Consider the following 17,248-nt stretch of genomic DNA (forward strand, 5'->3'; position numbering starts at 1 on the left):
CCAGGTGACTCAGTGGGTAAAGAATCTGCCTGCAGTGCAGGAGATGCGGAAGATTCAGGTTTGATTCCTGGGTCGGGAAGATCCCCCGGAGAAGGAAATGGCAACCCACTCCAGTATTCTTGCCTGGAGAATCCTGTGGACAGAGAAGCCTGGTGGGCTGCAGTCCACGGGTTGCAAAGAGTTGGACACGACTGAAGCCACTGAGCACGAGCAGCTTGATACTAGCACAGGCTGAACACTCTGTGCGCTTAGCCTTCACTCTAAACATGCAGATTTCGGGGGGCTTTTCTCAATTTCAAATTACTTATTTCACTACCTCCATATACTGGTACCCATCAGGCAGCATGTCCAAATTTTTCACTTGTAAAATATGATTGCTTTATTTGTGTAGAGGAAATGCTGAAACTAGAAATGCAAATGGTCACTAATAGACACAAAATCATTGAATCAAATTAATAAAGTAACACAAATCAGTTATTTTAGAGGTTTCTTTGAGAAGTTCAAACAAGTATACTAGAGGTCTCTGCTGTAAGGACAAAAACACACCATATGCTGGGCTGTTACTTCTATGGTACTGAATTACCATCACTATGCAGAACAAAACAAGGCTTCCTCCAAAGTGGAATCGCACTAGTTGGTCTCTGGAGTTCTCCCCCTAAGTATTCCCTTTGGTTCAAGATGTGATCCGAGAGTATGATTCTAGACGCCTGTTTGAATGCTGTGAAAAGTGAAAGTGTTAGTCCCTTAGTCATGTCTGACTCTTTGTGACCCCATGGACCATAGCCCACCAGGCTCCTCCGTCCATGGGATTCTCCAGGCAAGAATACTGGATTAGGTTGCCATGTCCTCCTCCAGGGGATCTTCCTGACCTGGGGATGGAAACCAGGTCTCTTGCATTGTAGACGGATTCTTTCCTGTCTGAGCCACCAGTGGACTTGAGTACCATAATTCTCTGTATTCCAGAAAGCCTCCTAGGTATATTATATACATTTAAAATTTTAATGATTTTAAAATTGGAATATGGTTAATTTACAATGTCACAGTAGTTTCAAATGTATAGCAAAGTGGTTCAATTATACATATATATATTCTTTAAGGTTCTTTTTTATTATATGTTATAAGATATCAAATATCATTCCCTGTGCTATACAGTAGATCCTATTGTATATATAGCAGTGTATATATAATCCCAAACTCCTAATTTTTCTCCCCCCCCACCACTTCCCCTTTGGTAATCATAAATTTGTGTTTTTCTCCATAAGTCTGTTTTGTAAATATGTTCATTTGTATCATTTTTTAGATTCCATATGTAAATGAAATCATATGATATTTGTTTTTGTCTGTCTGACTTACTTCACTTAATCTGATAATCTCTAGGTCCATCCATGTTGCTGTAAATGGCATTATTTCATTCTCTTCTATGGCTGCCAACTGTTGCCACAAAGTCATTTCCTAATCTAGTCCCAGTAAACAACTGCCTCCACATCCAGGCAGGAGTTTACTAAGTCAGTGCCGGATAAACACTGGTTATTCAATTATGGTGGTTTAGTCACTAAATCATGTCTGACTCTTGCGACCCCATGGACTATAGCCTTCCAGACTCCTCTGTCCATAGGATTCTCCAGGCAAGGATACTGGAGTGGTTTGCCATTTAATGTATGCTAAATCGAACAACCAATGTCTTTGAATACCTCAGTTGTTCATACCCAAATAGATGAATGTCATAAAACTACTATCAAAACCTTAAAACTTGGAAGTAGCTACCAATTTGTAATGAGCCAGGTCTTTCCAAGGCTTCAGCTTTGAGCAAGCTGGGTAAGGTAATTTTAGAGGCTGTATTAACTCTTTAAAACCACCAGGGATCTATTTAGTAAACTGCTTGTTTCGTGCTAATTTACATGGCTGACTTGATCTAATTTTTTTTTTTATCATTTTTTTTTTCTTTTCCATCAGGTTTTTTGTTTGTTTGTTTGTTTTTTTATTTTTTTTTTAAATTTTAAAATCTTTAATTCTTACATGCGTTCCCAAACATGAACCCCCCTCCCACCTCCCTCCCCACAACATCTCTCTGGGTCATCCCCATGCACCAGCCCCAAGCAAGCTGCACCCTATGTCAAACATGGACTGGCGATTCAATTCTTACATGACAGTATACATGTTATAATTCCCATTCTCCCAAATCATCCCACCCTCTCCCTCCCTCTGAGTCCAAAAGTCTGGTATACACATCTGTGTCTTTTTTCCTGTCTTGCATACAGGGTCGTCATTGCCATCTTCCTAAATTCCATATATATGTGTTAGTATACTGTATTGGTGTTTTTCTTTCTGGCTTACTTCACTCTGTATAATTGGCTCCAGTTTCATCCATCTCATCAGAACTGATTCAAATGAATTCTTTTTAACGGCTGAGTAATACTCCATTGTGTATATGTACCACAGCTTTCTTATCCATTCATCTGCTGATGGACATCTAGGTTGTTTCCATGTCCTGGCTATTGTAAACAGTGCTGCGATGAACATTGGGGTACATGTGTCTCTTTCAATTCTGGTTTCCTTGGTGTGTATGCCCAGAAGTGGGATTGCTCGGTCATAAGGTAGTTCTATTTGCAATTTTTTAAGGAATCTCCACACTGTTCTCCACAGTGGCTGTACTAGTTTGCATTCCCACCAACAGTGTAGGAGGGTTCCCTTTTCTCCACACCCTCTCCAGCATTTATTGCTTGCAGATTTTTGGATCGCAGCCATTCTGACTGGTGTGAAGTGGTACCTCATTGTGGTTTTGATTTGCATTTCTCTAATAATGAGTGATGTTGAGCATCTTTTCATGTGTTTGTTAGCCATCCGTATGTCTTCTTTGGAGAAATGTCTACTTAGTTCTTTGGCCCATTTTTTGATTGGGTCGTTTATTTTTCTGGAATTGAGCTGCAGAAGTTGCTTGTATATTTTTGAGATTAAGGGATGGGAACTTGCTAGTGCAAAGTCAATGAGCAGAGTTATTGTCAATGACTCTATGAGAGGAGCCGAGTTACAACAACTCAACATGAGTAAGAACTTGATAGTTTACAAAATGTTTGCAATAGTTAACAGGCAGAAGTGTTGTAACAAAGAGTCTTTGAATTGTAGCAGTTCAAATAAACGAGGTAAACATTTTTCTTTCATACAATGGCTCAATGATAAAGAATCTGCTTGCCAGTGGAGGGGAAATGGGTTCTATCCCTGGGTCGAGAAGATCCCCTAGAGAAGGAAATATCTAACCAATACACTATTCTTGCCTGGAAAATCCCATGGACAGAGGAGCCTGGTGAACTACAGTACATGGATTCACAAAAGAATCAGACAGGACTTAGTGACTAAACAACATAGGAACACATGACAGGATAATAAAGGTGTGTCATCTCTATTAGCTACCCAAATTGGTGGCAAACTGCTGATGTAGGGGTGTGGAGGACCATTCCTGAATGTATCCAGGGACTAAGGGTCCTCGTATCTTGCTGCTTGTATTTTAAGGTGTTTTGGTTCTGGAGTCAAAGTTATTTCACACCTGAATATTTGCTTTCCAGCTAATCGAAGGGTGGGAGAGAAGATTGGGAACAGTGTCTGTAAGGAAATGGTCCTCATTATTCCTATTAATATTCCACGGGTTAAAGCAGCCACACAGCCACTCCCAGATGCAATGAAACCTGGCAGGCATGTTCCCTGTTAAGATGCAGTGAGTTTCTATAACAAGAGCGGAGGACGGAGGATGTACCTGTGGGTAAAAGGGAGGTTCCGTTTACTCAGGGCAGTGACCAAGCTCCGAGATCCTCTCCGAGGCACACAGCAATCTAGTGGTGGAATGCTCACTGTTGTCTCATATTTTACAGAAGAAATTAAAGGTGGAATGAAGAAAACGAGTTTAGATTTGCACCTATTGTAACTGATGTCAACAGATAATTTCCAAAAGAGATAAGTAAAGACATAGGGTAAATAATAGAATAAGTTAGTGCAGGAAGAAATAGGTTTAAAAGTTAAAAGTGGATGCTCTTAGGGAATAGTGTTTGAGGTTTGGGGAGGCTGAGAAAAAGACAGCTGCTTTTCATGGTTAATATTTTGGTTTAAACTGACTTATTAAAATATATGTATATATTACTTTGATAAGAGTTTAAAATATAAAGAACAAATATATATATATATATATATATACATGATTATATATCAACCAGCAGCCACAATTTAGGCAGATTGCTTCCACTTATCTCTAATGGCCCCTGATAACACCAATCCAGTCACTAAATGTTCGCTAGGGAATGTTATATTTCAAGTAATGATGTCTTTTTGAAAAGAGATACGTCAAAAAATTCACCCCCTCACACTGAGCTTAGACCTCACCACCTCCACACCAGAAAATCACTGCATATTTGGGTGGTTAGATGGAGAAAACACAGCTTTTGATGCTTCCTTGGGCTGAACATGTGCGAACACCTCCAATTCCAGTGAGTAACGACCTTCACCCAGTTCTATTCCACTAGGAGTCTGCAGGCAGCAATGCCCTTGGAGGTTACTGTGTGCTTGGTCAAAAAATGAAACTTATATAGAATATCTCTGATAACTGTGTGGGTGTTAAGCATCTTCACAAATTTTTCAGGTGACAAGAGCTAACCACCTCAAATGTTATTCATCCCATAAGCTCAGTATATCCCTCAATCTATCTCTCTATCTACTCCATCTGTATCACCCCACTTCTTATGCAGGCCTCTGTGCTTTACAGGGCAAGGTAATATTTTTAAATTTAAAATTTGGGTATATTTCTGTTTTCAGCTATTTCTCATGATCCTTAGGATGAAGTCCTAGGGCCTTACATCTTTACTCCTCTCTGAGCTTCTCAACAACCTGTTTCTTCTCCATGGAACATTGTTCTATTTCCCATTCCTGTACTTGAAGTGATAAGTGCTCAGTAGGGTCTGATTCTTTGTGATCCTATGGACTCAGTGTTTCTTTGCCCACTGAGCCACATGGGAAGCCCAGAATGAGTTTATTACCACTTATACCTGGCCATTATATCTACTACTGTGGGCAGGAATCCCTTAGAAGAAATGGAGTAGCCATCATGGTCAACAAAAGAGTCTGAAATGCAGTACTTGGATGCAGTCTCAAAAACGACAGAATGATCTCTGTTTGTTTCCAAGGCAAATCATTCAATATCACAGTAATCCAAGTCTATGCCCCAACCAGTAATGCTGAAGAAGCTGAAGTTGAATGGTTCTATGAAGACCTATAAGACCTTTTAGAACTAACACCCAAAAAAGATGTCCTTTTCATAATAGGGGACTAGAATGCAAAAGTAGGAAGTCAAAATAAACCTGGGGTAGCAGGCAAATTTGGCCTTGGAGTACAGAATGAAGCAGGGCAAAGGCTAATAGAGTTTTGCCAACAGAATGCACTGGTCACAGCAAACACCCTCTTCCAACCACACAAGAGAAGACTCTACACATGGACATCATCAGATGGTCAACACCAAAATCATATTGATTATATTCTTTGCAGCCAAAGATGGAGAAGCTCGATACAGTCAGCAAAAACAAGACCAGGAGCTGACTGTGGCTCAGAACATGAACTCCTTATTGCCAAATTCAGACTTAAATTGAAGAAAGTAGGGAAAACCACTAGACCATTCAGGTCTGACCTAAATCAAATCTCTTATGATTATACAGTGGAAGTGAGAAATAGATTTAAGGGACTAGATCTGATAGATAGAGTGCCTGATGAACTATGGAATGAGGTTCATGACACTGTACAGGAGATAGCGATCAAGACCATCCCCATGGAAAAGAAATGCAAAACAGCAAAACGGCTATCTGGGAAGGCATTACAAATAGCTGTGAAAAGAAGAGAAGAGAAAAGGAAAGATATAAGCATCTGAATGCAGAGTTCCAAAGAGTAGCAAGGAGAGATAAGAAAGCCTTCCTCAGTGATGAATGCAAAGAAATAGAGGCAAACAACAGAATGGGAAAGACTAGAGATCTCTTCAAGAAAACTAAAGATACCAACAGGACATGTCATGCAAAGGTGGGCTCGATAAAGGACAGAAATGGTATGGACTTAACAGAAGCAGAAGATATTAAGAAGAGGTGGCAAGAAAACACAGAAGAACTGTACAAAAAAGATCTTCATGACCCAGATAATCACGATGGTGTGATCACTCACCTAGAGCCACACATCCTGGAATGTGAAGTCAAGTGGGCCTTAGAAAGCATCACTACAAACAAAGCTAGTGGAGGTGATGGAATTCCAGTAGAGCTATTTCAAATCCTGAAAGATGATGCTGTGAAAGTGCTGCACTCAATATGCCAGCAAATTTGGAAAACTCAGCAGTGGCCACAGGACTGGAAAAGGGCAGTTTTCATTCCAATCCCAAAGAAAGGCAATGCCAAAGAATGCTCAAACTACTGCACAATTGCACTCATCTCACACGCTAGTAAAGTAATGCTCAAAATTCTCCAAGCAATTTTGCTTCATCAATACATGAACCATGAACTTCCAGATGTTCAAGCTGGTTTTAGAAAAGGCAGAGGAACCAGAGATCAAATTGCCAACATCCGCTGGATCATGGAAAAAGCAAGAGAGTTCCAGGAAAACATCTATTTCTGCTTTATTGACTATGCCAAAGCCTTTGACTGTGTGGATCACAACAAACTGCGGATAATTCTGAAAGAGATGGGAATACCAGACCACCTGACCTGCCTCTTGAGAAACCTGTATGCAGGTCAGGAAGCAACAGTTAGAACTGGACATGGAACAAAAGACTGGTTCCAAATGGGAAAAGGAGTACGTCAAGGCTGTATATTGTCACCCTGCTTATTTGACTTCTATGCAGAGTACATCATGAGAAATGCTGGGCTGGAAGAAGCACAAGCTGGAATCAAGATTGCCGGGAGAAATATCAATAACCTCAGATATGCAGATGATACCACCCTTATGGCAAAAAATGAAGAGGAACTAAAAAGCCTCTTGATGAAAGTGAAAGAGGAGAGTGAAAAAGTTGGCTTAAAGCTCAACATTCAGAAAACGAAGATCATGGCATCTGGTCCCATCCCTTCATGGGGCATAGATGGGGAAACAGTGGAAACAGTGGCAGACTTTATTTTGGGGGGCTCCAAAATCACTGCAGATGGTGATTGCAGCCATGAAATTAAAAGACGCTTACTCCTTGGAAGGAAATTATGACCAACCTAGATAGCATATTCAAAAGCAGAGACATTACTTTGCCAACAAAGGTCCATCTAGTTAAGGCTATGGTTTTTCCAGTGGTCATGTATGGATGTGAGAGTTGGGCTGTGAAGAAAGCTGAGCACTGAAGAATTGATGCTTTTGAACTGTGGTGTTGGAGAAGACTCTTGAGAGTCCCTTGGACTGCAAGGAGATCTAACCAGTCCATTCTAAAGGAGATCAGTCCTGGGTGTTCATTGGAAGGACTAATGCTAAAGCTGAAACTCCAATACTTTGGCCACCTCATGCAAAGAGTTGACTCATTGGAAAAGACTGATGCTGGGAGGGATTGGGGGCAGGAGAAGGGGATGACAGAGGATGAGATGGCTGGATGGCATCACTGACTCGATGGACGTGAGTTTGAGTGAACTGTGAGAATTGATAATAGACAGGGAAGCCTGGCGTGCTGCGATTCATGGGGTCACAAAGAGTCGGACATGGCTGAGTGACTGAACTGAACTGATACCTGGCTCCTGTGAACCTGGGGGCTAGAACAGTGCTATCATAAAGAATCTGGTTTTGTAGCGTAGAGGCACTTTCCCTTAATCGTTGTTTTCTGATGGTCTGCGGTGGAGAGCTAAGAATGCCTTTTAGTACTGATTCATCTATAGAAGGTCAGCTCCACCACCAATCAAGAATTAGTGATAGTGACCCCCTAGTAAGGTAAGTCATGGGAAAAGAGAACAGGGATGTCACTCTATTAGACGTCTCTCCGTATAGAAGTATGAGGCAAGAAGAAAGGAACTTCCCCTCTAAAACTGTAGTTAAACCAGGCTTTCCAACCCTCTTTAGTGCCATTAATTTGTATAACTTTAGTAGAGGCATTTACTTTTTATTCCTGACAAAATTTATTATTAATTTCAGATCATAATTCTCGAGTGTCAACTTCACTCTGTATATTGAGCCTCCGCTTAATTGATTTACTACTGTTTCCAGCCTGGCATAAACTACGATTTTGATATGTAGCTCTATTTTCATCAAAGTCATTGGCTATCTTCTCTGACAGAATGATGGATACAGAATCCTGACAGGGGACTAGAGATTTCTGATCACTGTGAAATCACACCAGGGAGGATGTTGTACCTGAATGCGCCACTTGTTCCCACAGCCGTTATGCATCCTTGTGTTATTGCATACGGCAGTCAAACCCAGGAGCCATGCGCTATCCTTTGAGGCAGCAAAAACAACAACAACAAACGTCGTGTCCATGCCCTGTCGCTTCTTGGATTTCAGATCTATTTCCTTGATTTCACTTCCAATTAACAGGTTGTTTTCTGTGTAGACACACCTTCTCAGATGCAGGAGTATGCAGAAAAGAAAGTCCTGCTGAATACTCTTTTTGCTTTCTTCTAACAAATCATTTCCTGTAACCACAGAAGTCTTTTACTCTTTCAAGAGAAAGTCTCCACTCAGTGCTTTATGGTTATAGGTATAGTATACCCTGTAGAGCTAATACAGTCTTTCGGTTCCTTCTTTTTCTTACATATTAGTCAGCGAGGCAAGGAAATTATCATGTGATTTACTCAAGGATCACTACACTTCACACATCTCTGAAGTAAGATTATATCATTATACCTGTGACATCTCTGGTTACCATATTATTGTACCTAAAAAAATAAAATAAAATCCTCTATTTTTGAAAAACAAAATTATATTGTTTCTTACTGAAGTTTGCCACATTTCTTTGTCCTAGGTATATACAGGCACAGGAACATATTTTCATTTCTTCTTTCAATGCTTAAAACTTTATTACTCTATCCCGTCTTACTGCCTTAGCCAAGACCCCCCAACCCCTGCCAGTACAATGTTGTACAGAAATGGACACAGGAGGCATTTGCTTTTTAATCAGCCTCAAGAGAAAATATTTTACGTCTTCCACCAAGATTCTCACCCTAGACTTTCTGTGGATACAGTGAAGAAGTCAGCAAAAATGATTCAACTTACTCTGGTCAAGTTCTTATACCCTCTATCCTTACCCTCCAGTGCCTCTTACCATATCCAGGTATAAGTAAAAGTGAAAACACTGCAAGTGTTAGTTGCTCAGTCTAAGAGTACATGACTTCCCTGGTGGCTCAGACAGTAAAGGGTCTGCCTACAATGCAGAAGACCCAGGTTCAATCCCTGGGTTGGGAGGATCTCCTGGAGAAGGAAATGGCAATCTACTTCAGTACTCTTGCCTGGAAAATCCCATGGGAGCCTGGTAGGCTACAGTCCATGGGGTCACAAAGAGTTGGATACAACTGAGAGACTTCACTTTCTTTTTTTCTATGAGTATATAAATAAAACACAGTGATAAGGTCTATGCATGCATGCTAAGTCACTTCAGTCGTGTCTGACTCTTTGCGACCCCATGGACTGTAGCCTGCCAGGCTCCTCTGTCCATGGGATTCTCCAGGCAAGAATACTGGAGTGGATAGCCATTCCCTTCTCCAGGGGATCTTCCTGACTAGGGATCAAACCTGGATCTCCTACATTACAGGCAAATTCTTTACCATCTGAGCCCACCAGGGAAGCCCAGTATCAGGGACCAAATCATCATTTACTCCAAAGGCTGCTAAGTGCGTCTATTGATCCCACTCTTTCCTTCTTCTCCATATACCCATCAGGTGACACGTGTTCTTCTTGTTCCCATCAGTGATTCCCATCCCCTCCATAGCCCACAAGACTCCCAAGCTGGGCCAGATACATGCTAATCTCAACTCCTCTTTTTCCTTCACTCACAATGTTCCAGCCACCGGCCTCCTCCAAGATGATCCTCATACCCTCAGACTGGACCTTGGCCTCAAAGTCTTTTTCACACCTAGTATCTGAATGGTTCAGTTCCTATGTTTCCTTTAGGTCTAAGCACAAATATTAGTTGAAGAGTAAAGCCAAAGATGCTACTTTGGCAAATGATACTTAGCCATCTATGTTCTCCCTTTTGGGAGGTATATAGACCTTATCAGGCTTCCCAAGTGGTGCTACTGGTAAAGAACCACTTGAACCTGTTTGCCAATGTAGGAGACGTAAGAGATACAGGTTTGATCCCTGCTTGGAAGATCCCCTGGAGGAGGAAATGGCAACCCACTCCAGTGTTCTTGCCTGGAGAATCCCATGGACAGAGGAGCCTGGTGGGCTACAGTCCATAAGTCACAAAGGGTCAGACACAACTGAAGTGATTCAGCATGCACACATAGACCTTATCACTATGTTTTATTTAAATACTCGTTTTTTGATTTGTAGCTCCTCTCCACTATAATTTAAGGCTATAATAGCGGGTAGTATCACCCATTTTTGTCCATTATGATATCCTCAGCACCCAGAACAGTGCCTGACCATCAATCACTTAAATAGTTTCCAGATATTTTAGAACTATAGGCATTAATTAAGGACATAGGAAACCAATCTATTACATTCTCAATTTCCACAATTTTTATTAGAGTTTTGTTCCTAAGGGACCTGGTAACTTAAAAAAAAAAATAACTTTTTGGCTTTTTTTTTTTTTTTTGATGACAAAAAGGAGATAGACAAACCCTAACTTGCATATAAAAGTTCAATGAAACAAAAGTTCGATGAAACATGCCTTTAGAAGAACAAAACTCAAAACTCCAGTGTGCAGCCTCTGTCTGTGCCATTTGCCTTGTGGATAGACTGTCTCTTAGCCAATTCTCTGATGCAGATATTAGACATTAAGAACCCCTGTATGTCTATCTTCTACCATCAAGTTATCCTCTAAGACATAATCCATTAGTCAAATGGAAAATAAACATTCTATTGCCATCTTCAATTATTTTTACCTCTTACTATATGTTGCTAATGCCATTATATTTGGATTTCATCAGCTTTGGCCCTTTTTAGTTAGCATATACATACTTAAAAATATATTTGTGAAATAAGTTTTTCCATATCCAAAACCATTCAGCAAGTCTAACTTAACATTTTCTTTCAACAGCATGGAACTATTGTTGAAAATTCGTCCTGTGAACCAAGTGCTACAAGAGTTCCATTTAAGATTAATGTGAATTTTCACAGCAGAAAGTAATTAAGTTTCCTTAAGGAGTTTCCTTAAGGTACAGAGGTTATTAAGGAAATCAACATGTTAAATTTCCTCAAATTTCCTAACATTTGGACATTTCCTCAAAAAGTTCATGTGCCAAAATCCTAGGATTCACCCCAACTTAAAAGTTGTTCTACAAAATTCAGTACAAAGGATAAAGTAAATGATGCTAGTAATAACCTCTGTTGTGAATTGAGAGCTTATACTACTGAAACCACTGATCAACCTGATTATCAGTACATTGTAGTATTTTGAATGGGCTCTAAGTAAATGTGTCTTGAATTAAAAACTGAAAGAGTTCACTGTAACTTTTTTTTTTTGCATCTAGTGAATAAAATTTAGACTGAGCAGAAAAACAAGCCTCCTGCCTTAGTGAGGAAATTCTAATCAACAGTTAAATGACATAAAGGCTGGCAGCAGAAGATGAAATAAATTTTTATATTCTCTAGCTATTACCTATTTTACTTTCATATTATAGTGATGTTTATGGCAGCAAATAAGAGGAAAAATCTTGTTATTCAGCCTATAATTTATAGTGTATGAAGATGATGGGCCTTGAGCTAAGAGCTTTTACATTTCTTCTGTTTTATAAGAAAAGGAAGGAAGGAAGAAAAAGCAGCAGCAGTGAGAGTACCACCAATAGACCGTGTGTGGTCTGCAAGGAGATCAAACCAGTGAATCTTCAAGGAAATCAGCCCTGAATATTCATTGGAAGGACTGATGCTGAAGCTGAAGTGGTAATACTTTGGCCACCAGATATGAACAGCTGACTCATTGGAAAAGTCCCTGATGCTGGGAAAGACTGAAGACTGGAAGAGAAGAGGGTGACAGAGGATGAGATGGTTGAATGGCATAACCAACTCAAAGGACACGAGTTTGAGCAAACTCGGAGAAAGTGGAGGACAGAGGAACCTGGCGTGCCGTAGTCCATGGGGTCACAAATAGTCAGACACGACTTAGCAACTGAACAGTGAGTGGTCTGCAAAGCCTGAAATATTTGCTAACTGACCCTTTATAGAAGAAATTTGCCAGCCCCACATCTAGAACATTGAGTACTATATAGTGATCAGACATGACAGTATAATCATACACTGACGTCACTGTGTATCAAGCTTTAAAAGCAAGTAAAAGGATTCTTGGAAGAAGCCCAGTAGGAATCCCCGGATTCTCTCTCTCCATCTAGATAATGATTGCAATGGCAGAATCTGTCTTTTGGAACTCTAGAATCTACTGAAGGTTTGTAACTTCCAGGATAGGCTTGGACAGTGAATTAAAGCTGTTAATTTTAGTCAATTTCAGTTTTTAGTGCAGTAGTGGTTCCCAATACCCCACCTAGCCACATGGCAGGCAGCTATTCATACATTCCAAATCAACCTGCCCACCACTTGCAGGAGCCAGGATGGGCAAAATGGACTGGACAGTGTCTCCCAAATATCATGGATCTGTACTGTGATCACTGATTTCTGCCTCTGATCACAGAGGTGCTCAAAGGCAGGTAGCCACTGTTGCTGCGTCTTTCCCCATTGTTACAAGCCCCCTCCTTCAGCTGAAATGATTTTCATTGTAACGAAAGGGCCAGCACTCTTCCCCCTCCCATTTATTTTTCTCTTTTTCTCTTTTTGGGAACTGGGCATCAAAGACTAGGTACTGAAAAGCAACTGCATGTAGTAACTGCTGTGGCAAAGCTTCTCAAAAAATTAAAATTAGAATTAGCATGGGATCCAACAATTCCACTTTGGGATATACATCCAAAAGAATTGAAATCAGGATCTCAAAAAGATACCTTTGAGATACTTATGTAGACCGGTGTTTGTTCATAGCAGCATTATGCATAATAGCTAAAATGTGGAAGCAACCCAAGTGTCCCTGGTGGTATGAATGGATAAGCAAAGTATGGTTATACACTGCAATGGATTATTATTCAGTCTCACAAAGAAAGGCAATTCTGACATATGCTGCTACATGGATAAACCTTGATTGTATTATGCTAAATGAAAAACACAAATGCTACATAATTCCACTTCAGTGAAGTACTTAGGATAGTCAAAATCATAACAACAGAGAGTAAAATGGTTATCAGGGGCTTGGGAAGTGGGGAACAATTATTTAATGGGTGTTTTCAGTTCTACAAGATAGAATTAGGGAGAGGTTTGGTTGTACAATATTATGAATGCACTTAATTCCATTGAACTGTACATTTTAAATGGTTAAGGTGGTATTTTTAAGCTATACATATTTTACCACAAAAATTAGAAAAAAGTTAATTTTATTTGTAAAAATGGGACAGCTATAGATACAGATATAGATATATATACAGATATATAGATATATATCTCTATATATACATATACAGATATATATCTCTATATACACACATATATACTATATATATATATACAGTATGTATGTGTATTTATGAGTATATGTACAGATATATAGATATTTAAGTGTATAGATAAATACAGACTATATATATGGAAAAGGTAGAGTACAAATTTAGAATTATTAAAAATTATTCCCTTTGAATGGTGGAATTATCAGTAATTTTTATTTATTTCCTGACCAAACCTTTTCTAATTTTTTGTATATTAAGAATAAGGGAAGCTTTATTGCTACAAGAGATGAGGGCTGGTGATGGGTTCACATGGACACATCTCAACGAGAAGAGTATCGTTTGAAAGGAAAGCAGAAGCAGCTGTCAGAGAGGCAATAAACACATGACTCCAGTACTGTCTGACTGTATTGAGGACAAGAATCTGCAGACAGAGCAGGGTCTTTGGGTCTCACTATGTGCCTGGTCTGCGCTGTGCAAAGAGGCACAATCCCTCCCTCCTAGACCCCTTTGGCTGCACTTGAAGATTTTTTCCCTAGTGGTCCCGGCTACATGCTTTGTTATGGTTAGACACTGTCTTATAGACAGCAGCAGGCAGCACAGCAACTAAACGCTATGATGCACATTATCCACAAAGTCAGCAGGTGACCACAAGGTCTGAGAAGTGAAATTCCGGGGTCTGGAAGCTCCCTTCCAGAGCCCTGTTCATGAAGCAGAAGTCATGCAAAACCAGCAGCAACTGAACCAGAAGTTCTGAGCATCCCAAAGCCCCCTGGTAACAGCAGCAAACAGTCAACAGGACACTATGAGCTACGCCAGCAGGTCCTTCATTGGCTCCAACCTTGAATGAGATATGCTCCAACAATGTTGCTGCCCTTGAAGCAACAGGCTGCCCAGGAACAGGCTTGAGACAGTAAACCAGAGCCACAAGGGTTAATGTGGCATCTGGAAACAGTCTGGTACTGCCAGTGGAGATACTGGTGCAGACAGCTGCCTATGTATATACTGAATCCCCTGGAGAAGGATTTGGCAACCCACCACAGTATTCTTCCCTGAGAAATCCCCTGGACAGAGGAACCTGGCGGGTTACAGTTCATGGGGTTGCCAAGAGTCAGACACGACTGAGTGACTAACAAGCACAATTATGGACTTGACCTTCTTCGCTAATTTCTCTAACTTCAGACACTTATTGTCATCGTCTACCAGATGTCTTCAACAGTAGAAGGGCATTACAATTTCTATTCCCCTTTTAAAAATCTTAACTTAAAGCTTTTACTTCAACTGGTTTGATTTTCAATATGTGAATATAATGGAAAACAACAGTTTCCAGTTGCTATCTCTTTAAAAAAAATGATTAGTCTGTTACAGAGCTCAGACTTTGGTTCCTTAAATGACTGTGGCCCTTGACAGTGCAGAAATCATGTCCTTCAGGTTTTTGCAACTCTTGAAGTTCTGTGATTTTTTTTTAAAGTCATCACAAGGAGAACCAACAAAACTGTTAACACATTTTTATCGCTTCATTGACAAGAGATGATATTTGGTGCATATTTAGAGATAGTGATGTGTTTTCATATACATAAATTTACATAAAATTTGTGTAAATTTCAATGTTTAATTTATTAAAATTTAATATGATGATCTTTAAAAAGCATAATTTGTATTCTCACAAGCAAAAAAAAAAAAGAAGAAATCCCAAACCAAAACAAAACCCCAAATTTCTGCAGGGCAGTAGGAGACCAAGGCAATTTTTCTCTTCCCGAGTTCAACAGAATTATTTTATTCAGATACTGCTGATATATTGTATCTGCTTAGGTCTTGTTTACAAGATACAGAAACCACTCTATTCAGTTTAGCAGAAGGTAACCTATTGGAGGAATCACACAGCCTTGCAGAACTGGTAGAGGAATGGCAGGATCAAAAGAAAACCAGAGAGATTTCTGCCTTTGAACGAGATTGAATAGAGACCAGATTTACCCTCCTGCCAGAAATACTCACAATACGGTAAACACAAATGGAACTATGGTTTTCAAGACCCTGGATATCAGACAAATAAGGACAGGGATTCCTGAGAGAAAACAAATGAAGTGAATCCTGTGAAGGTCCCAGCTCACAGCCTGGAGACGTTTCCAGGACACCAAAAACAGGAGGCACCAAAGCAGACTCCCCAGATTCAGGAGACAGAGCTCAGACTCCAGGGAGAACAGGTAACTAGAGTTCATGCGACAAAGTGCCAAAGAACAGAGAACTGCTCAGAGAGAGAACCCCATACATCTGCCGAGAGTCCTTCTGAGCATCAGCTAAAAATTGGTGAGGTCATGCTTGTGAAGAGACGACCCAAGTCTGGGGAAAGGGCCATCAAATCAGGACTGACATATATTCATTTCTATGTATAAAATAGAAAACTAATGAGAACCTGTTGTATAGCATAGGGAACGCCACTCAATACTCGGTAGCGATCTAAATAGGAAGGAAATTCAAAAACGATGATATGCACGTGCATGTACATATATCCCCTTTTTTTTCTTTTTTGTAGCCTGATGGGCTACAAAAATTATCTAAAAAAATTTTGACAAAACTTTGGGTTAGGCAAAGTTTCTTGATGAATGAACACTTCTTGATGTGTTCTACTCCATGGGGTTGCAGAGTCGGACATAACTGAGCAACTAACATTTTCCCTTTTGGATACACATATTGCTGATTCATTTTGCCATACAGCAGAAAGTAACACAACACTGTGAAGCAACTACACTCCAAAACTTTTTAAGAAAAAATGATTAGAGATAACAATACCAGTGCCAATTCCGACTGAAACTTTAGAGAAGGATCTACAGAAAGGTTTTGCCTCAGTGCTGGAGAACAGTAAGCTCCGGCCCAAGTTCTGCTCCAGTTTTGTGGAACAACTCAAAAAAGTAGGACTGAAAAGCAGGTGTGAACACACTATGGCCTGTGAACCAAATCTAGCTCATAACCTATTTTTTGTGGCCTGTTGGTTAGTAATTGTTAAAAATTTTTTCTACATTAGTCAAGTCTTAAGAAAACAAAATATGAAGAATCCTCAATAGAGATCATGTATTGTCCACAAAAATCTAAAATATGTACTTTTTGGTTCTTTACAGAGAAAAAAGAGATTTCAAGTCTGAATAAAAGAGATGAAGTGATTTAAACTTAAAGACACATAAAGATTTAAAGTAAGGTGAAAAACTATAACGTGCCAATAGTAGTTCAAAAAAAGTTGAAGTGGCTATATAAATGTCAAACAAAGTAGAGTTCAGAGCAAAAAGTATTACAATGGATAAAGCAAACTATTCCAGAATGACAGAGGACTTAATTCATCAAGAAACTTTGCCTAACCCAAAGTTCTGTCAACAAATTTTTTTAGATAAGACACCAAAAGCATAAGTCATTAAAAGAATGTTTGCTAAACTGGAATTCAACCAGTGTAAAAATCTGTGCTTTAGAAAGACACTTAAGAAAATAAAAAGACAGTCACAGACTGTGAGAAATTATTTGCATACCATACTCTTGATGAAAAAACAGCTTACATCCAGAATAAATACAGGACTCTCAAAACTTAGTAAGAAAAAACATAACCTAATAAGTACATGGACAAATGATTTGAACAGATATTTCACGGT

The sequence above is a fragment of the Capra hircus genome, chromosome 24 (genome assembly GCF_001704415.2).
Source record: "Capra hircus breed San Clemente chromosome 24, ASM170441v1, whole genome shotgun sequence".
Lineage (NCBI taxonomy): Eukaryota > Metazoa > Chordata > Mammalia > Artiodactyla > Bovidae > Capra > Capra hircus.